The following is a 21,793-nucleotide window of genomic DNA, read 5'->3' as shown; positions in this document are numbered from 1 at the left end:
CTGTCAGGTTGTTGGGGTGCACTAGAGTCTGGTTGATCATTATCTCAGTTCTGGCTTTGCTCTTTGGCTCCATAGAAGGGCTATCATTTAAGGGGGAGATCTATATTTATTTTGCATGTTTATCAGACCTGTGACCCTGAAGGATTGGCAATTTGGTTCCTATGAGGTGATTTGCTCCTGCTTAAGAGGGACAGTTTCCTTATGAACTGCTGTGTTTGCCAGGCTCTGTTTTTCCAAAAATTATGGGTGACTGCAGGTTTAGGGCAATGACTGGAGATTCCAAGGCACTTTCTAGGGGTATCTGAAATAGAACATTGTAAAAGCTCGCAGTTGAATATCCCTGCAAATCTTGAAAATTCTTTAGTTATTCTTATGGTGGTGTCCTCAGTCTTGAAGGAGACAAGATAGGTAAATTTGGGGTTAATAAATCTCGTATAACCAGTTGTAGATGAACACTCCTTTATTGGTTAACATGCCAATGTGCAGAGTTGAGCAAGAACCTGACGTAAGGTTAAAGGTAATAAAGGAGACAAATGTGCAATAAAGGCGTAAGTGCCAAGCTGTATTCTGTTTTTCATTGTTCATCCAGCATTTGCAGCCTGAGTGAAGTTAGGGCTTCTTGGCAAAGGCAACCTCTCTAGTCCTTGTTATTGTAGGGGGCTTCAGATTATCTAGTTTATTTATTTATTTATTTTACTTTAATTTTTTAAGTTGTAGACGGATAGCATGCCTTTATTTTATTTGTTTATTTTTATGTGGTGCTAAGGATTGAACCCAGGGTCTCACACATGCTAGGCAAGTGCTCTGCCACCAAGTTGCAGCCCCAGCCTGGATTGTCTAGTTCTTATGATACATTTTATTTATTTAAATTTTTTTTCTTTTTGAGACCACTTACTAATTTGCTGAGGTTGACCTTGGACTTGTGATCGCCCTACCTCAGCCTCCTGAATTTCTTGGATTACAGGCATTTGGTATTATTAATGGTTCATGATTTAAGGCCTTGGAGTTTATCTGCCTTTTTTCTGTATGGTGATCCCTGACTATATCAAGACTAGTCATGTAACCGTTTGTTACTAGAAGCCATACTGAGATTTGGTGCAGGGGTTCAGATAAAGTTTTCATATCCCCAGATTTCCACAGTTACCATAGGTAAGTAAAGGAAATATTTCTAGTGGGAGGAATAGAATGTGCCACAGCACTGAAATAGGGATGAAAACCACATTTTAGAGTATAGAGATTACATGATAGGGAAGCAGGAACCTAGTTTGTTATAGACTGGTAGAAAGAAGTCATTATAAGAAGTGTTTAGTTCCACTTTTATTATGAAATATTCAACTTTATAGCCATTAAAGGAACAGGAAAGTCACTTAAGTTATGGTCTGGAAGAATAAATTCATTAATTTGCAGAGTGATGGGGGTGACCGGAAATATTGTTTGTGCTTTAAGTTTGCCCAAGGATATGTGGTATTTCAGGCTTTCGAGGTTGGCAGCTATGGTTGGGAAGCTTGACTTTTGTTCTTTTTTGTGTTACTTCCTGATGCTTTTGAAGCCAGAATTGGGGACTGGCAGTTAGTATAGAATAAAAAATCTGGTCAAATCGAGGTATGGAGGCAATCTGAGTCTTAGGATTACATCAGCCATGGCTCCCTTCTCCCTTCGGGGAGAAGTCTGTGTTATTGCTACTTTTAAATAAAACCTGCTTAACATGCTTGCCTTGGTGTGCTTCTCTAATGTTAAAACTTCAACATTAGAGGAAGCAGAACTCGTCACCAGTAAATGGGGGTATCAGATTTGGAGGTCCCACCAAGATCTACATCAAGGTAAGCTTCTCTCCACACACCCCACATCTGTTTGAAGTGCCTCTTTCTGTCTCTTTATTTCTGGAGGGCAAAATGGGCATGCAAAATGGGCTACTTAAATGCAGCTAGTGCAGCTGCCATCCTTCGAGACTCGGGTGAGAGGTTTCCCAGCCCAGGCAATTCCCAATCACCTGCTCTATGCAGACCAGCCATGTTGGGTCCTGCTGAAGCCGATTCCTATTTTTCTCTCCAGTCCTGAAGTGCAGTTGTCCTCCGTACACAGTATCCCTAGTCCTGATCTACCTCGGATACCTTGAGGCGGATGAAAGGTTGGAACAACTGTGGGCTTCTCTGACCTGGGCTACTCTCGGGCAGATCCCAAAAGTTCCTTCTCCAAACTCCCCCCTCCTGACTGCCCTAAGGGATATCTAGGGTGATCGGTTGATGAATGGCACTGAGGGAAAGTGCCAGTTACCTTTTCCTCCATATTGGCCATAACATATCCCACATCTACTCCCTCCTGAATGCTGCCCTTCTCTCACTGATTAGACATTAGGAATTCAGATTGTAAGATTAAAAGGAAGACCTGGAATGATTAGTAAGAAAATGCCCAGGTTCCCTTTGTTTACATAGTTAGCCTTCACTAGTCTATCTAGAATCTCCCCTTTACTGTTCCTGTGCTTAAATGTGCTGTGTTCTCTTTACGTTGCAAGTGGGAGGCATTTAAAATCAGCTCCTCCCATGAGACCCTCCAAGAAAAGGGTGTTATATGCCTACCAACCAATAGATGTTTCCTTACCCTCTGGAGATTCCTTTAAGTCTACAGGACAAAGAAAAACAAAAGGGCAAAAATGCACAATTTTTACTTTTGTCATTTTTTTCCCCATAATTAGGAGTTTATAATGACAAGGAGGAAAGCAGTAACACCTTTAAGTGTGAATCCACCAACGGTCTCTAGCAAAGGGAAAACTAGGACCCCTAGCACTTTGCCAAAGAAGGTCAGAAATAACTTTGGCAAAACTAGGTAGTGAGAGATGGATTTTTCTGGACCATAAGGAAGCTCAAAGTTAGGGAAACATCCCTACTACTTCTAACTCAGACTGGAGCTTCCCTCTTAACAGTATTGCCAGGTTCACCACTTGCCCGAATACTGCAAAATTACAAATGATCAAGAAAAGTGACTTTCATATGTTACCAGGCTTTGCCTTACTAATCTCTACTATGAGAGGAGAAAACTTTGAGGAATCACCTACTGAGGGAGAAAAATCAAAGGGGACCCCAACTTAAGATAGATAAAAATAAATTTAGGAAGGTTTTTGGAGGATCTGAATATAGAGATATTTCAAAACTTATTCCAGGCATTTAAATTCACCTGGAAAAATTATGCTATTACCTAACCATCTAGAGCACAGGCAGTTCCCAGAAACCATCCTAATTGGGATTCAAATAATGAGTAGGTTGCCTGGAAAACTATTATATGAGGCCTTCAGGAAAGTCATGCTATTTTTATGGAGAGACTCAGGAAGGCAATAAGAAAACACACCACCCTGATTCCTGAATCCATAGAGGACCACCTACTTTTAAAGGATAAGTTTATCATTCAGTCAGCCCTAAACATTCAAAGGAAATTATAAAAATTTGCACATGGTCCTGATCAATCCTTAGATGATCTTCTCCAGCTTGCATCTTCCATTTTTTGTAATAGAGATCAAAAGGAAAAGAAAGGGAGCATAAAGCCAAGAAAAATGTCTTATTAAAGATTATTCAAAACCTTAAAGATCATTCAAAATGACAAACTTTTAATGCCTTGCAACAGCTCATGCAATTCAACCATTTTAGGAGTTAAAAAGCAAACTGCCTGGTCCAATTAAGCAGGCATTTCCCTCCACCTTGTAGTTCTTAATCCATATACTCTGTTATCTTGGATTCCAGCTGCTGCTAGGTTTAGTATGTTAGATTTAAAAGATGGCTTTTCCTGTATATCCTAGACTCTCAATCACAATTTCTGTTTGCCTTTGAGGAACCAGATAATATATCTCAACCAATCTAGACAGTGTTGCCTCAGGATTTAGAGATTGCCCTCACCTTTTCTGGACAAACCCTAGGTAAGGACTTAATAAAGTTTAGAGATAAAAAATCTGTAATTGTTCTCCAATATGTAAATGACATCCTTTATGTATATTCACCCAGGAGGAATATCAAAAGGCCATGACAGAACTCCTAAACTTCTTAGCTGATAGGGATTATAAGATCTCAAAGAATAAAGCTTAATTATGCCATCCACAGGTTCAATACTTAGGATTGCAACTGTCTCAAGGAATCTACAAGCTATGAAATAACCACCATAGGACAATCATCTGCCCCAGGAATATCAAAAAGGGGGCCTTACTTCAAGTCCCTGTCCTCAGCTTACCTATGGAGCAAGATTTAACCTGTTTGTCACTGAGAAGAAAATAACCCTAAAAATATTCACCCAAAAATACTGGATAGGCAGCCATGGACAAACCAGCTCAATAACCAATGGCATATCACAGTGAGAAGCTTAGCATAATGGCTTCATTCTCAAACATAATGGAAAATAAGGTCTCATAATTTTCTTTGACATTCAAACCTGTCCTGATATAAATGGTTAAAATGCCCTAGGCATCAAGTTTCTGCTGGAACCAGATCTCAAGTAAAGGCTTACATTGAAATGAACCTGAAGACTCAGTAGGAGACCAGTACCAAACTCAAGGGGGAAAAAAAGGAAAAAGTCTTTTAACTGAACTCCAGCAAAAGTAAATTGTATGGTGCTCTACCAAAATAATTAATGGCCATATCATTTTTCCAAGACTTTGTATTTTTTCCCTTAAATTCTAATTTTTTTGAGCTCATGACATTAATGTTTTTTTGATCAGTCCTATTTTTATCCAAATAGTTTTTGAACATCTTGTTACATTGCAATGGAGATTCACCTATAAAAAGGGCAAATATTAACAAATTTGCATGTAACTAAGTTGGTTATATGAGACAATCAAATAAAGCTATTTAAGGTTTTTCCCTAAGGTCAAATATTAATGGCTGATATAAACCAAAGTTTAATCTATATGTTAAAATGACAAGGATTTCTTAAAAACACAAATTTACTCTTAACATCGTGTCTGTTAAGTTTTATTCTTTAGAGCAATTAGTCTTAAAAAATTGGTTTATACAATTGTGGTTAAACAACAACTATTAGAGTATTGTACTATGTTAGAGTCTAAAGTTTTCTTTAAAAACTAAATTTGGTTAATATAAAAATATCAAGGTAATTGTGGAATGGTCACTCTTCTTTGTATATTAAATGCATTCATATTTTCCAGGTATACAAATCTTTAAAGCAGAAAATTTATCAAGCTGCTATTCTCCAAACTAAACTTGTCTGTAATGGCAATTTTAAACTTATAAGAAGAGTAAATTTTATTGGGGATTTATTTCTATCATTTAATGTTCTATTACCAGACCGGTTATCATTAAGGTATATATAAAATTTGTTACTTTTTACACTGAGATAAAAAATTTTTAAATGTATTTCTAAAGGTTAGTGAAAGGCCTGATTTATTGAAAGGCTAATATTGTAAAACAAGCATTTTGTCACACAAAAGGAAAGTTAAAATCTCTCTCAGCCTCTCTTTGATTTGTTTTGGATGTAATGTTATATTGTATAAACTAAGATTCACATAGACTCAGAAAACAATATATGAAACTTTGTGAAATGATATTTAGAGTGGAGGTAAAGATCAGCTTCAGAACTAGAACACTTTACCTAAGATTTGTAAAGAGCCCTGCTGCACCTGAGATAAGGCTCTGTCTCCCACCTTACTACATGTCAGAATGGCTCTAAAATAAGCCAGACTTAAGCTTATTTAGAGTTATATTCAAAAGATTGGTTTTTTGTTGTAAAATTACTGTGATCTCAAACGGGGGATATAATGTATAGATCAGTCAAAATTCAAGATAGCTATTATGCAAGCTAAATATATTTTTACTCCTGCTAGTTTCATTTTTTAAAACTGTTACATGATAATGTTTTGCAGAGGTACTGCTTCAGGAACACATAACCTAGGTTAACTTGTGATAATAATCCATCATTATATATTGGTAACTTTCAGTACTAATAAATACTCCAGTTAACTAAAAGGGGGTAAATAACTGTAAACTCATAAACATTGAACTTAAAGCCCACTACTCTTACTTTATGACTGGTAAGACTGGCTTGCTGGATGTTTAAGGTCAAATTTAGAGATTGAGATTAAAACAAAGGGGCAAAAAACAAATAAACAACAACAACAACAACAAAAAACAGTATTTGGCTCTTGCCCTCAGTCAGCCTGAATTCAGGGAACAAGAGAACTTCTCTAAGTAACTTTGCAACTCTGGGCCACACGATCTCCTGATCAGGGAGATTGATGAGACCACTGGAGGATGAAAAGCCAATCACTGCACCTGCTGCAGAGGAAGGTCATTGAAAAAAGTGAGCCATCCCGAATGCTTCCAAAGGGAGCCACTGCATCAAGGAGACACTACCTAGCGAATGGCACTAAAGGAGCTAAGAAGCTACTCTCAAGTTCCCCATGAGTGACTGACCCCTGTGGGAACTAAGCTGACTCTTTTGCCAGGAACAGGTCAATTTGACCAGTTTGATCTTAAATACCTAGCAAAGCAGTTCAAACCAAAATATAACTATTCTTGGGTATTTAAAAGAAACAATAGTTAAATGTAACTTAAATGTACACTTATGTTAACCCCCTGGAATAAGTAAAGATTGGAAGCCATGAAAGAGAGATTCTTAGGCAGATGTGCCTGATAACTATCAAGAGAAACTGCCACCCAGCATCAGAAATTCTTAGTCAGCTTAAGGCCTACAGAACTTCCTAAGCTACACAGGTAGGCTTAATTTATGTTTGCTAGTATGATTATCTAGTCCTATAACAAATATAGAGGTCTCTACTTAACACAGGTTATACCAATAAAAGAATATTTTACAAAAATCAGATGACATTAAGTAGCTTAACAGTATTTTCTGGGAACATCAATGACATTAAAAATTAAATGTTATGTTTACATTCCTGATAACTGACAGTATTAAAGTTCTCAAATAAAGGCCTTGTCCTCTTCAGCCTTTCTTAGACCTTGTTATGGAACTGTCTCAGTTCTTCCACCTTCTGGTGAGAAATTGACTTCTTTCATCTTCATGATATTTATTGACATGTTCCAGATGCTGCAACATTTATTTTGTATTAATCTCATTTCAGTACTCAATGTCTTTTTGTTTCTCTCTCATAGAAGTACCCACCCCCAGATGAATTTACAACCAGCTCTTCCCCAATCAGACTTCTGTGAACCCCTCAATTGACAAGATTTCTAAAAGGGAACTCCAAGCTGCTTGCCGCACATTGCCTACATCCAGCTTCAGGCAGCCAGAGCGTCTGTCACCCCCTTTCCTTACAGCACTAAGGAGTTCCTAAACAAAAGGGGGGAATGGAGCCAGAATTGGAGACAGGCAGTTAGTATAGAATAAGAAATCTGGTCAAATTGAGGAATGGAGTCAGGGAAGTTGGAGACTGCCCCTGGGCTATTGGAATGTCAGTGTCTCCAGAACCCTTTTGATCACCAAGGTTACCTGCCTAACTACCCCTCCCAAAAAGCTGCAGGCAGGGAGTTGCTAATACCTGCCTGAATCACTTTGGCCCTCCCCCTGCCGTCTGCTGCTCACCTTTTTGCTTTGTCACTGGACCTAGTCATGTCGGCAGGAAGGAGATATAATGGGGGAGAGAACTGAATAAAAGAGACCCTAACCTATAAAAGATGTAGGGCATGTTCACTTCTTGGGATTACGTCAGCCATGGCCCCCTTCCTCCTCCCAGAAGTCTGTATTATTACTACTTTTAAATAAAACCTGCTTAATATGATTTCCTTGGCATGCTTCTCTAATGTTAAAATTTCAACATTAGAGGAAGCAGAACTTGTCATCGGTAAATGGCAGTATCACTATCTTCCTTAAGTAAATAGAAACCGAAGTATGTCTTTTGGGAATGATACTGTCTGATTCCTTGTCTCTTTTCCAAGTATTTCATTACTTGCCTATTCCCAAACAATTCATCAACAGGTTGAAGAGAGGAAATATTTTTTTTATTTTTACAGACTATATTTTGATTCATTGTACACAAATTGGTACATCATTTCATTTCTATGGTTGTGCATGATGTAGATTCATACCATTCATGTAATCATACATGTACATAGGGTAATGATGTCTGTCTCATTCCACCATTTTTCATACCTCTAATGGAGGAACTTTAGATTATGTAGAGGGAAATGAGAGGGAGGGATAGAAAATATGTTTTTTAAGAAAGGGTAAGAACTTTCAAAATAGGTGACGCAAAAGAAGACACACACATTTTCAATTTTGACCATATAATATGCTGATAGAAAAAACCCCAGCATTTCTGTTTTCTACTCCAGCATACAGCTGTCTTGAGTTTCACTGAAAACAGACGTGAATCTGCAGGTGAGATGTATTTTGTGGTGTTTGTGGGCTAAACTAATGAAGTCTATTAATAATAATTAACCTTGATAAATTGCAATAGCTTTTGAGACTAAACCACAAAAAGAAGATATTTAAGTGTCCTAGGTGGTAGGAAGCTAAGAGGTGTAAGGGCTGAACTAGTGAACCAAAGATGATATGATGATATGGTGTTCTGAGTTCCCTTCCCCCAGTATTGAAGATTGAACACTGGAAAACTCAGGCAAGAGCAAATAAAAAAGGATAGAATGGGAAAAGAGACAGAGACAGAGACTTTTCTCTGCAGAGGAGGGGGATTCAAAGCCTGTGCCTGAGGGAATAGAGTACCCTGCCCCTTTTAAGGACTAGATTTCCTTTGTTCTCATGCCCCCTCCTTGCGTCCTGTATACTTGACCCAAAAGGTGGAGTGATCCAAGGGTGGAAAGGGAGCTGTCCAGAGGTACAGGCAGGAAAGGAGGGGCCCAGGAGCTACTCCTTGCAGGGAGGACCAATTTGCTGGAGACAGATAACTTTGTCAACAGGTTGGAGGAGAGAAAGTGCTCTGGAGGAATAGGCATTTTATTTCCTTTGAATCAGTCCCCATCTTCCTGACCCATTTGTTACCTACACTGACTGTCCTTTTGCCCCACCTTACTAAGATCTCTAATTCTTACTCCCCATACCCTGTAGAAAGTGGGGAAGTATGCTAAATCCAAAACCTAATTTTTCTTGGTGGTTTTCTTTTTTGCCATAGTATTCTAATGGTTCATCTGTATGTATAGCATTTCAATAAACTTGTATATATACTTTAATATGAAAACAATGTTCACAGCAATAATTTTCATAAGCAACCACAAACAAAAGTTTAATGAACTATAGTATTATGTTAATACCTAGTCACCCTTTAAGTGCTGGTTCAGTTGACAGATATTGAATGGCCATTTTCTAATTTCCGTTCATGAAATACAGATCTAATTACAATTATCCCTCTCATCTGACTCACTGTTAAACTGCTCTTCTCCCTCTTGCCTATATAATGTTCTGTAGTTAGGATTCCCCACCCGCACCACACATACACACACACACACACACACACACACACACAGTGGTGATGTTGGGGATCAAAACAGGATCTCATGCTTGTTAGACAAGTGCTCTGCCACTGAGCTATACCCCCAACCCTGTAGTCAGGGTTTTACAGTGTCCACTCTTCTTGAGAAATTGACTCAAGGTGGCTTTAATTTTGAGACACATAATTTTCTTTCCTATATTATTTTGTTAAAATATTTTATAATAGTCCCTCAAAACTGTGAACCTTAGAAAGTATTTTGGCCTTTGGAACAGTCACCTTTCCATCCCTCCAGAAAAAAAAAATTAAAAGGCAAAAGAGGATTTTTTTTTTCAAATAAAAAAAATAAGTACAATAAGTAACAAATAAGTACATCAAGTGGCTATGACTTCTGTTACTTTGTGATTTTTCTACTCTCTTGCATCAGCCTATCTTTCTGACCCTTCTTTACTCCCCATATAGTAAAAAACATTCCTTGATAATCTCCTAAATAATTTTAAAAGAATATGTAATTCTTTACTGGCATTAAACATTGTTTCTGTTTAGAAATGTAACATTCCTGTGCACATGCAGCACAGTTTAAAAACAGCAAAGATATTCCATAAATCCCATCATACAGAAATAATCACTGATACTTGAGCATATTTTAAAAGATAATTGAAATACCCAGTCTATGGTAATATCTATATACACACATATACACATATAAAAACTACATAATACTTAGCAAAACAAAGTATTAGAAGACTTCCCCCATGTTAGAAGTGTTTTAAATTAATAATTATCAATATTTTCCCATCCTTAGGTATTTCTCTTGTAAGCAAAATTTGCTTAACCTAATCTAAGAGTCTGTGTTTTAGGAGAGTTTAGACCATTTGCATTTATTAAAATTGACCTTTTTAACATTAAGATTTGTACTTAATGATATTAATGAAGGAATAGCACTTTTACATTGTTAGTCTATATATTTTGTAAGAATTTCCCTTCCCTCAAACACGTAACTCAGTGCTCATTGCCTCATAGGAAGGAAGCTTGAAATAATCTGCACAGCTGTTTGGTTTTATTTTCCCAAAACCTGAATCCTGAGTATAACTTAAGAGAATTGGCAAATAAATAAAAAGAGAAGATATAGGGCCATAAGATAACACCAACATATCTCTAGGTGTGTTAGTGAGTTTTCCATTGCTGTGAAAAAATACCTAAAAGAATATACTTATAAGGAGGAAAGATATATTTTGGCTCATTGTTTAAGAGGTGTCAGTTCATATTCACTTGACTCTGTTGCCTTTGGTTCTGTAGCAAAACTACACCATGAGAGGAACACGAGGATGTTTACCTCATGGTAACTGGAAAGTAAAGTGAGAGGAAAGGGCCCATCATCCCCACAAAGGTTATGTCCCTAATGCTGTGATGTCCTTTCATGAAGACCTACCTCCTAATGGTTCCACCACCTCCTGGTAGTGCTATGGGTTGGTTACCAAGCCTTTAGCATGTGGACATTTGGGGGCCTTTTAGATCCAAACCTTAACTCCAGGAAATTGGAGAAAGGATTCCTTCATAGGTTAGAAAGAAATTCCCTGAGGTTCCCTGAAGTTCCCTGAGGTTGAAAAAGAGATTCTTAGAGCAGAATCTTCCTTACAGAGCCACTGAGAAGAGCCACAGGATCTTTGATGCCTGTGAGCCTAGGCCATGGGCATCAGAAAAATTCTCATGATGAGTAAAGGGTAAAATCAGAAAACTACAAGATTCTAAGAGGCCATTTAATCTGGGGTTTGGGGAATTTCAGCAATAATCTTTTCATTTCCCTCTCAAGAACTAGATTGTCTGCCCTTGTAAATTATACAAACCTCTCAGTGTTGCTACAACACTAGGGCAAAGAGAAGCAAACTTTACATTTCTGAAATTTAAATTGCCCACTCTTCATCAGAACTGAGACATCAAAATAGAAACTGACTTGAGTCAAAGAAAAAATTATTTGTGTACACCAGTTTATGGCTTGTATGTATGTATACCGGTTACGTATGCTTCTTTGTGTTTCCTTTATGAATGTGTGCATGTGTATTTATTTCCCAAATTGTAGCTTTCTATGTGAATAATCTCATACACTTTTACTTTCTCAGTGCATTCTAACTTTGATTCTACTGCAAGTTATTAACATTTTCTAAGAATTCTATTAAGACATAGTTTAAGCATTTTATTTAGTCCTTTGTAGAAATAAGAAATTTAATATTTTTACTTTTATTTCATCTTTCTATTTCATTTGTCAGGCTTATATAATCTGGTTATATAATCTGGTGTTTGAGACTTAATTGACATTACAAAAATTTTATTTTATATATTATATGACTTTTCTGTGAATTACTTTTCAAATTTGCATTTTATGATTTAAATCACATTTAAAAGAATTTAAACACTATGTTTCAACCCATGTGTTTTTTTAAACATGCTTACTTCAAATTTCCATTTTTATTCACCTCTTACTTGGTTACAAAGATACTTAAAATGATTTTTGTTGTTTTATTGCTTTTTTACTATTTCCCAAGTAGTATATATATATTACCTATTTTCTGAGTCCATGCATATCTGAAACTGTTGGTTTTTTCTGCACATGAACTTCACCTTGGCTAGTGGTCAGCTCTTATGTCAACCCTTTCCCTTTTCTCTGTAGACCATACTCTCTTTTCTTTTGGTAGGAGAAAAACCTGTTGCTAACATGGTATTTATTCTTTTATATGAAATTTTCTTTTAACCTTATCTGTATGTTTGTAGGACTTTCATATTATCCTTGTAATATCCATTGCCACCCAAATGTTGCTTAGCCATGAATCTGTTTTCAGTGATTACACCATGGACTCTACTGAGTATTCAGTCTGCTTAGGTAGGTTTTTTTCCCCCCCCTCTCTGAGGAAAAGTCTCTGCAGTTATTTGGTTTTCTCTAATAATTTTCATTCTTAGCATCTTAGTAATAACTCTAATACTAAGTGAGCTATTTATTTCTGTATCCTAATTTCTGTTTATCTTTTTATGTTTTAGAAAAGTGTCCAACTTATGTTCCACATTACAGATTTTCTAACAGGGAAGATAAACATTGAAGAGCTAAAAAAGTAAATATATAGTGCAATGTCTGGTGGTATTAAATTCTTTGAAGACAAAATATGTTGACACAGCGTTGGGAGTTTGTCTTTTAGGTTGAGGGAAGGTCTAGCACTTTTGTCGTATTTATAAATTCCTCACAACCTTCTTGACAAACATGAGGTTCTTAGTCATTGGCAGACATATGGTCACATTGGATAAACATGCAGATTCCTGGCTCCACTTCCAGATATTTGATTTCTGAGCAAGTGGTGCTTAAGTCAAATATTGAAAAACAATTAGTAATAGTTATTATACCTCAGGTATCTCCTTACTCTGAACAAAGAATGCTTGCAGTTATTTACATCTTTCAATATTTGTATAATACCTTGTAATGGGAGTTTTACTAATTTATTTGTATTTCACCTTTGCTCTTCATGTATTATATTTTTATCCTACTTTTCATGACAATGCAATGAGCTTTTCAGGATTTTCCATCTAAAGTGCAAAACTATTTCACTCTAAAAATGAGAGGAGAGGGAAACAAAAAGAAAACAGAAACCAATCCTTAAATATCATGATTTTCTCCACTCTTCTTTATTATGAATTTATGGAAAATTGTTGTAACTCAAAATCCTATAATTCGGGCTGAGGTTATAGTTCCATTTATATTAACAACACAAAAGTATTAAGTTTAACAAAAGAAATGGTTTGTAAGTCAAAACCTTACTGAAGAAAATTAAAAAGACATAAAATAGACTTACCATATTCATGAGTCAGAAGAGTTAAAATTAAGATGGCAATACTCCCCGAATTGATTTACAGATTAATCGTTATCAGAAACTTCAATGGTTCTTTTACAGAAATTGACAAGATCATCCTAAAATTCCTCTGGAAATACAGGAAAAGAAAGATAAACAAAAATTCTTGAAGAAGAATAGAATACTTCCTGATATCAGAATGCACTGTTGAACTATATAGTAAATAAAGCAGCCTGATACCTGGATAAGACTAGACATATGGATCAATGGAGAAGAATGAGAGTTCAGAAATAAGCATGTAGGGCTAATTATTGTTTAAAAACAGGAAATTTAATGAGGGAAATAATAGTCTTTTTCAACAACTGGTGCTAGGACAACTGAATGTTCATATTCAAAAGAATTTGGAATACTTCCTTACATTATATGGAAACAATTACTCAAAATCGATTGTATGTAATATCAAGAGCTATAAAACTCTTAAGACACAAAAGTCAGTGTTTCTGACCTTGGTTATAAAATAACTTAGATATGACACCCAATGTTGAAATCATAAAAAAATTGTATACATGTACATATATATACATATATATTAGATTTCTTTTTTATTACAAATTATATCAAGAAAAAAGAATATAATTTATTACAAATTATATTCTTATAAATGTAAGAAATATGTCTGAAGGGGATCTCATATTTAGAATTTTAATTTTTCCATAATCTAAAAGATCTATAATCCAAGCTTTTAAATGAAAAAAAAATTGAATATTTTTCAAGTGTCACAGAACACCACTTTTTTTAGTGATGCTATTTTTTAAAATTTATTTTTCATTGGTGCATAATTATATATAATAGTGGGATTCATTGTGCCATACTTTTACATGCAAATAACACGATTTGATCTATCTCATTTCTCAGTGTGGTATTTTCCCTTTTCCTCCCTTGCTCTCTCTACTGATCCCCCTTCTATTATTATTTTTTCAATTTTAATTTTTATTGTAATTAGTTATACATGACAGCAGAATCCTTTTCAATTCATTGTACATGAATGGAGCACAACTATTCACTTTTCTGGTTGTACATGATGTAGAATCTATACCATTTTTGTGATTATACAAGTATCTAGATTAATAATATCAATCTCATTCCACCATCTTTTGCACTCCTCTGTCCCCTTAACTCCCCCCACTTCCCTCTGCCCAATCCAAAGTTCTTCCATTGATCCCTCCTCCCCCACATCCATTATGGATCAGCAACCACATATCAGAGAAAACACTTGACCTTTGGTGTTTGGGATTGGCTTACTTCACTTAGCCTGATATTCTCCAGCTCCATCCATTTAACTGCACATGCCATAATGCTATTCTTCTCTTAGGCTGAGTAATACTCCATTGTGTATATATGCCACAGTTTCTTGATCCATTCATCTATTGAAGTGCATCTAGGTTGGTTCTGTAACTTAGCTATTGTGAATTGAGCTTCTATAAACATTGATGTGCTTCATCAGTGTAGTATGTTGATTTTAAGTCCTTTGGGTATAGACCAAGGAAGGAGTGGGATAGCTGGTCAAATGGTGGTTCCATTCCAAGTTTTCTAAAGAAACTACATACTGCTTTCCAGGGTGGTTGCACTCCTTTGCAGTCCCACCAGCAATGTATGAGTGTATCTTTCCCCCACATCCTCACCAACAGTTATTGTTGCATGTGTTCTTTTTTTTTTAATTGTAAATAAATGGGATACATGTTGTTTGTACATGGAGTAAAGGCATACCATTTGTGTAATCATAAATTTACATAGGGTAATGTTGTTTGATTCATCCTGTTATTTTTCCCTTCCCCCCACCCTTCCCACCCCTCTTTTCCCTCTATACAGTCCTTCCTTCCTCCATTCTTGCCCCCCTCCATAACCTTAACTCTAACCCTAACACTAACCCCTCCCACCCCCCATTATGTGTCATCATCCACTTGTCAGCAAGATCATTTGTCCTTTGGTTTTTTGAGATTGGCTTATCTCACTTAGCATGATATTCTCCAATTTCATCCATTTGCCTGCAAATGCCATAATTTTCATCATTCTTTATGGCTGAGTAATATTCCATTGTATATATATGCCACAGTTTCTTTATCCATTCATCAACTGCAAGGAATCTAGGTTGGGTCCACAATCTGGCTATGGTGAATTGAGCAGCTATGAACATTGATGTGGCTGTATCTCTGTAGTGTGCTGATTTTAAGTCCTTTGGGTATAGGCCAAGGAGTGGGATAGCTGGGTCAAATGATGGTTCCATTCCAAGTTTTCTAAGGAATCTCCACACTGCTTTCCAGAGTGGCTGCACTAATTTGTAGCCCCACCAGCAATGTATGAGTGTACTTCTCTCCCCACATCCTCTCCAACACCTCTTGTTGCTTGTGTTCTTGATAATCGCCATTCTAATTGGGGTGAGATGGAATCTTAGGGTGGTTTTGATTTGCATTTCTCTTATTACTCGAGATGTTGAACATTTTTCCATATGTTTTTTGATTGCTTGTAGATCTTCTGTGAAGTGTCTGTTCATTTCCTTAGCCCATTTGTCAATTGGGTTATTTGCATTCTTGGTGTAGAGTTTTTTGAGTTCTTTATAGATTCTGGAGATTAATGCTCTGAAGTATGATTGGCAAAGATTTTCTCCCACTCTGTAGGCTCTTTCTTCGCATTGCTGATAGTTTCCTATGCTGAGAGAAAGCTTTTTAGTTTGAATCTATCCCAGTTATTGATTCTGTTGCATGTGTTCTTGATCATTGCCATTCTGACTGGAGTGAGATGATATTTAGAGTTGTTTTGATTTCCTTTTCTCTAATTACCAGAGATGTTGAACATTTTTTCACATATTTGTTGATTGATTGTATTTCTTCTTCTGTGAAGTGTCTGCTCAGTTCCTTAGCCCATTTATTGACTAGGTTATTTGGTAAATTTTTAGTGTTAAGTTTTTTGAGTTCTTTATATATTCTGGACATTAGTGCTCTATCTGATGTGCATGTGATAAAGATTTCCTCCCACTCTCTAGGCTCTCTCTTCATGTTATTTTCTTTGCTGAGAAGAAGCTTTTTAGTTTGAATCCATCCCATTTGTTGATTCTTGATTTTATTTCTTTAGCCATAGGAGTCTTGTTAAGGAAGTCAGGTCCTAAGCCAACATGATGAAGATTTGGGCTGCTTTCTCTTCTAATGGTGCAGGATCTCTGGTCTAATTCCTAGGTCCTTGATCCTTGATCCACTTTGAGTTGTTTTGTGCCTGGTGAGAGATAGGGATTTAATTTCATTTAATTTCCAGTTTTTCCAGCACCATTTGTTGAAAAGACTGTATTTTCTCCCTAATATATTTTTGACACCTTTGTCAAATATCTGATGACTGTAGGTATGTGTATTTGTCTCTTGTGTCTATTTCGTTCTATTGGTCTTCATGTCTATTTTGATGCCAGTACCATGCTGTTTTTATTACTTTAACTCTATAGTATAATTTCAGATCAGGTATTGTGATACCTCTGCTTTGGCTGATCTGGGTCTCTATTATGCCCAATAAATTTAATATTATTTTCTAATTCTGTGAAGAATGTCATTGATATTTTGATGCAGATTGCATTGAATATGTATATTTCTTTTGGTAGTATAGCCATTTTAGCAATGTTGAGTCTGCCTATCAAAGAACATGGGATGTTTTCCCATCTCCTAAGGTCTTCATCAATACCTTTCTTCAGTGTTCTATAACTTTTATTGTGGAACTCTTTTATCTCCCTTATTAGATTAAATCTGAGGTTTTGTTTGTTTGTTTGTTTTTTGTTTTGTTTTATTTTTTGCAGCTGTTGCGAATGGGGTAGCTGATTTATTCCTTGACTGAATTGCTGTGGGAGTATAGGAAAGCTATTGAGTTGTGGCTGTTAATCTTGTATTGTGCTACTTTGCTAAACTCATTTATAAGCTCTAGAAATCTTCTGGTAGAGCTGTTATTGTTGTTGTTAGATTTTTCTAGATATAGAGCTATATCATCAACAAGCAGAGATAGTTTGAGTTCTTCTTTTCCTACCTTTATCCCTTCGATTTCTTGTTTGATGACCCTGGCCAATGGTTCAAGGACTATATTGAACAGGAGTGGTGAGAGTGGATAGCCTTGACTTGTACTTGATATTGGAGGAAATGCTTTTATTTTTTCTTTATTTAGTATAATGTTGGCTTTGGTTTTGTCATAAGTGGCTTTTACAATGAAGAGGTAAGTTCTTTTGATCCCTAGCTTCTCCAAAATTTTTAACATGAATGGGTTCTGGATTTTATCAAAGGCCTTTTCTGCATCTATTGAAATAATCATGTGGTTCTTGTCCTTAATTCTGTTTAAGTGGTGAATTACATTTACTTTTTAAGTTGAACCCAACTTGCACCCCCAGAGTGAAATCCCCTTGGTCATGTTATATTATCTTTTTGATGTATTTTGGAATGCAGTTTGCTAATATTTTATTAAGGATTTTTGCAACTATATTTATCAGGGATGTTAGTCTATTCTTTTCTTTATGTGATGTCTCTGTCTGGTTTTGGTATCAGGGTTATACTGGCTTCATAAAATGTATTTGGTAGTGTTCCCTCCCTTTAAATTTCTTGAAATAATTTGAGAAAGACTAGTGATAGTTCTTCTGTAAAGATTTGAAATTTGTCAACATCTTGCAGATTTTCCAGTTTCTTGGAGTATATATTTTCAAATGGGTTCTGATAATTTTCCGGATTTCAGACACGTCTGTAGTGATATCTATCTCCTTTTTCATCTTTGATCAGAGATCAATAAGATCAATTGGGTCTTCTCATGCTTTCTTTTTGTTAGTTTGGCTAAGGATTTGTCAATCTTATTTATCTTTTCAAAGAGCCGACTCTTAATTGATCCTATGTGTTTTTTTATTCTTAGTTTTTTTGATTTATTGATTTCAGTTCTGATCTTAATTATTTTCTGTCTTATACTGGTTTGGGGTTAGTTTGTTCTTTTTATAAGGCCTTAAGCTGTAGCATAACCTTATTTGGGATCTCTCTAATTTTTAAATGTAGCCACTCAATGCTGTGAATTTTTTTCTTAGAACTGTTTTCATATTGTCCCAGAGATTTTGATATTGTATCTCTGTCCTTGTTCATCTCTAAGAATTTCTTGATTTCTATTCTAATTTCTTCTTTGATTCATTCTTCATTTAATAGAGTACTGTTCAATCTCCTTGTATTTATTTCTCTTGTAAACAGTATATAGTTTGTCGCCGCCCGCGGCAACAATCCTGCGAATATTTGTTACCACCTGCAGCAACAATTGCGTGCGTATTTATCGGAGGTGGGAATAAACTACCTCTATTTCTGCCTTGCTTGCTTGCTTATTCCCTAGCTTATTGAGGAAAAAGAGGCTTGCTTGATTTTAGAGAAAGAGAAGCTTTGAGAGAAAGATAAGCTTTGCTTATAGAAAAAGTTTTAGAGGAAGACAGGCTTCTACGCTTATCAGAGATCTATTTCTTCTTAGAGTTCTGTTGCTTCTTCTTAGAGGTAGGTCCTGTATCCTGTGAACTAGGTGCTATCTATCTGAGGTGCTTCTTAGTGGTACATCCCGCATGCTGCGATCTGTGATCTATGACCTAGAGGTGTGTTCTCAGTTCTCCGCTCTACGATCTGCCTTCTGCCGCTGCCTGCTGCTTACTGCTTGCTGCTTCTTCTCTCTGCTAGCTGCCTCTTCTTGCTAGCTGCTTCTTTTTGCCTTCCGCCTACTGCCCACTTATATTCCCTCCAGGAGGCAGAGGGCAGGGCCACACCAGTTGAGATCAGGTGAGGAGCCAGCTACCCTATCATGGCAAAGGTCAAAATGAGCAGGCCTGAGCAGGAGCACTCAGGAACACCTGTGCACGCGTTGTGTGCATGGACTTAATTGAATATGGCCAATGATAAATCACCTGGATGTGCTTATATTAATCAACCTCCTCACCACCCATGTGATCAAAACAACCTCTGGCTGGCTGCCAGGTGCCATCCTGGCACAGCCCACATAGCACAGCCCCCAAAAATTTCCCCTTCCTTATATGAAATGAAAATGAAGCTGGCAGGGATCATGTCTGTCTTAGGTCCCGGGAATCAACATCCTGTCCTTACCCATCATCAAAGGATACCAAAGCAGAGTTGGCCCTTCTGTCTTAGGTTGGTACAGTGTTTTCCCGTGGTTACCTGTCTTTGACTACTGATCCAGCATACTAAGCCACATACTGTGTCCTGCTTCAAGGGCGGCCATGGCCTATTTTATGATCACATTATGAGCCTGTTGACTGGCTTTGAGGTGTTTGTAAATGTAGAATAGAATTAACACAAGCATACCCAAACTTATTAGTGTGGGATTTAAAAGTCCCCCAAATTTTGGTGCCAAATTGTGTTAGTTTATCTAATGCTCCTGCGATAAGCCCTCCCGGTTTGACTTCCACCTTAGTGGCGTTTATGGTGAGGATTTGTTGTCGAAGCTTTGTTACTAGCTTGTCAAATCTATCTGTCCGCTGTGCGATCTGTAAAGATAACTGTCTAGAGAGTTTCCCACTAGAAGTCACAAAAAGAAAAGGAAGAGCTAGGCACACAGGAGTATATGAAAAAACAATTGTTTCACCCTCTCTAAATATTTCAGTACTAACTCCATTAACCTTTTGATCAGTGCACTTCCCTTTACTTATAGACCCTCCTTAAAGGTGAGGCACCAACATGAGGGATTAGAAAGTGAGTTACACAGGATGAAAATAAGCAGCTTGCCATACTGAGAAAAAGATGAAAACCATCTAAGTGGCTAAATCAGCTTATGAGGGGCTATGGGTCCAGTCAATTCTAATTTGGGAATCACCTGAGTGATGCAATCACTATCAGCAAAAAGATCTGTTATTGATTTTGAGTATTTATTGAAGTGTATTGGCCGTCTCTTAGTCAACATTCCTACCAGGAAAACTTGCTACTGCTTTTCTGCAAGTAGTTCCAACAGCAATTTCTTGCCACTGAGTTCTCCAATTCAGATTTTGTCCTCCAGATAACACTGCTCTGCATAGCTGTTTCCAATCAGTCATAACTGCCTCTTTAAACTTTTTACAGGCAGGTTCCATGAATTTTGGGGTTCTTTGTATCAGATTTAGCTTTCTCCTACATTTTTCCCTTGTTCTTAAACTTTCTGAGTAATTGTTTTCTAAGTCACTACCATGCAATTATTCCTCACTTTGTTCTCTTTAACTGTTCTTTTCTGTTGCTATTAGATCCTGTATATGAAGATCCCCTTGTGGCACATTGAGCAGCTTTTCCTCTATAAACCCTGGGCTTATTTCTGTTAGAGTTTGAACATATGATCATGCAGTGATTTCCTTATTTTCTAATTCTTCCCCAGTGTTTTCTTCCTCCCCAGAACTTTTCTGTTTTTGGCTACCCCAGCTAACATCCTCTTTAATCTCTTCCAGCACTTCTTCTCCTTCTTGTAATATATTTTTCACACCTCCTTTTTGAATTATCCTTTCAGACTGATTTCGTGATATTTCTGAATCCATCTTTTACTGTACAAAGGCCACACTAATAGCAGTACAAACACACAAACAATACAAAATACACACATTCTGGAGCTCCTTTCAAATAAAAGCAATAGAAATATTAACACAACTAACACTTTAAACACATTCATTTACTATAGGACATCCTTTTGCTGTCTCCCGGGACAGCCTTCTGTTACGTTCCCTCACTAGGGGAGCCTTCCGTTAAACCTTTTTTGCTGTCTCTCAGGACAGCCTTCCGTTAACTTGAATTTGACAAACACACAAGCAACACAAAATACACGCATTTTTGCACTTCACTGTCGTGTCCTTTGTGACCTTTCCTACTATCCCTCGCTCTTAAACCACTGTGGCCAGAGACTCCTGTGAGGTTCCTACTTTCCCTGCCATACCTATTCCTGGAGGCAGACTTTGAATTTTCCCTTGCCCTATTCCTGCAAGGCTCCTCAGTTTACTTTACCCACTGTTCCGATTTCCTTTTTCCCCATACAATTTCCTTTCTCCCCGTATGATTTCCTTTCTCCCTGTACGGGCCACCATAGTTGGATCTTGTTTTTTGATCCATTCTGCTAATCTTTGTCCTTTAATTGGGGAGTTGAGACCATTAACATTCAGCATTAGCATGGATATGTGTTTGTGGTTTCCTGCCATTTTGGTTTTTTGCTATATTTTATCCTGTCTGGATTCTCAGTTAGTGTGCAATTTATCTTTCAGTAGTCTTTGTAGCACTGGCTTTTAGTTTATTCTTGTTTTTATTTCCCCCTTGAATTTGAAACAGAATTTTTCTGGGTATAGTAATCTTGGCTGACAATTACTTTCTTTTAGGGCTTAGAGTATCTCATTTCAACCATAGAAATGAAAAGTGGCACCCCATTTTTGTACAGTGAATCAAAATGAAGTCTAAAAATAAAAAACTTTAAAAAAGAATATCTTGTTTCAGACCTCCTTGATTTTAGGGTCTGAACTGAGAAATCAGAAGTAAACCTTATTTGTTTGCCTCTAAATGCCACATGATGTTTTTCTCTT

The 21,793-nt window shown here is 36.8% G+C and overlaps 1 long non-coding RNA gene across 2 annotated transcripts in view; it reads left to right on the top strand.

Moving 5' to 3' along the window:
* Position 1: 1 nt before the first annotated feature.
* Positions 2 to 21,793, top strand: part of LOC306665040 — a 41,308-nt gene continuing 19,516 nt past the window's right edge. Inside the window, exons 1-3 of one of the 2 annotated variants that reach the window (XR_013764901.1) lie at positions 2 to 7,323; positions 8,283 to 8,328; positions 13,327 to 13,788. This is a non-coding gene — a long non-coding RNA (uncharacterized lncRNA). Of the gene's footprint in view, positions 8,329 to 13,326; positions 13,789 to 21,793 lie in introns of those variants that run through there. The other variant, XR_013764900.1, reaches the window with a different exon arrangement.

Source organism: Sciurus vulgaris (assembly GCF_902686455.1).
Source record: "Sciurus vulgaris genome assembly, chromosome: 7".
NCBI lineage: Eukaryota > Metazoa > Chordata > Mammalia > Rodentia > Sciuridae > Sciurus > Sciurus vulgaris.
The sequence above is the reverse complement of the archived record's forward strand: the minus strand, read 5'-3'. Positions and strand labels throughout refer to the sequence as shown.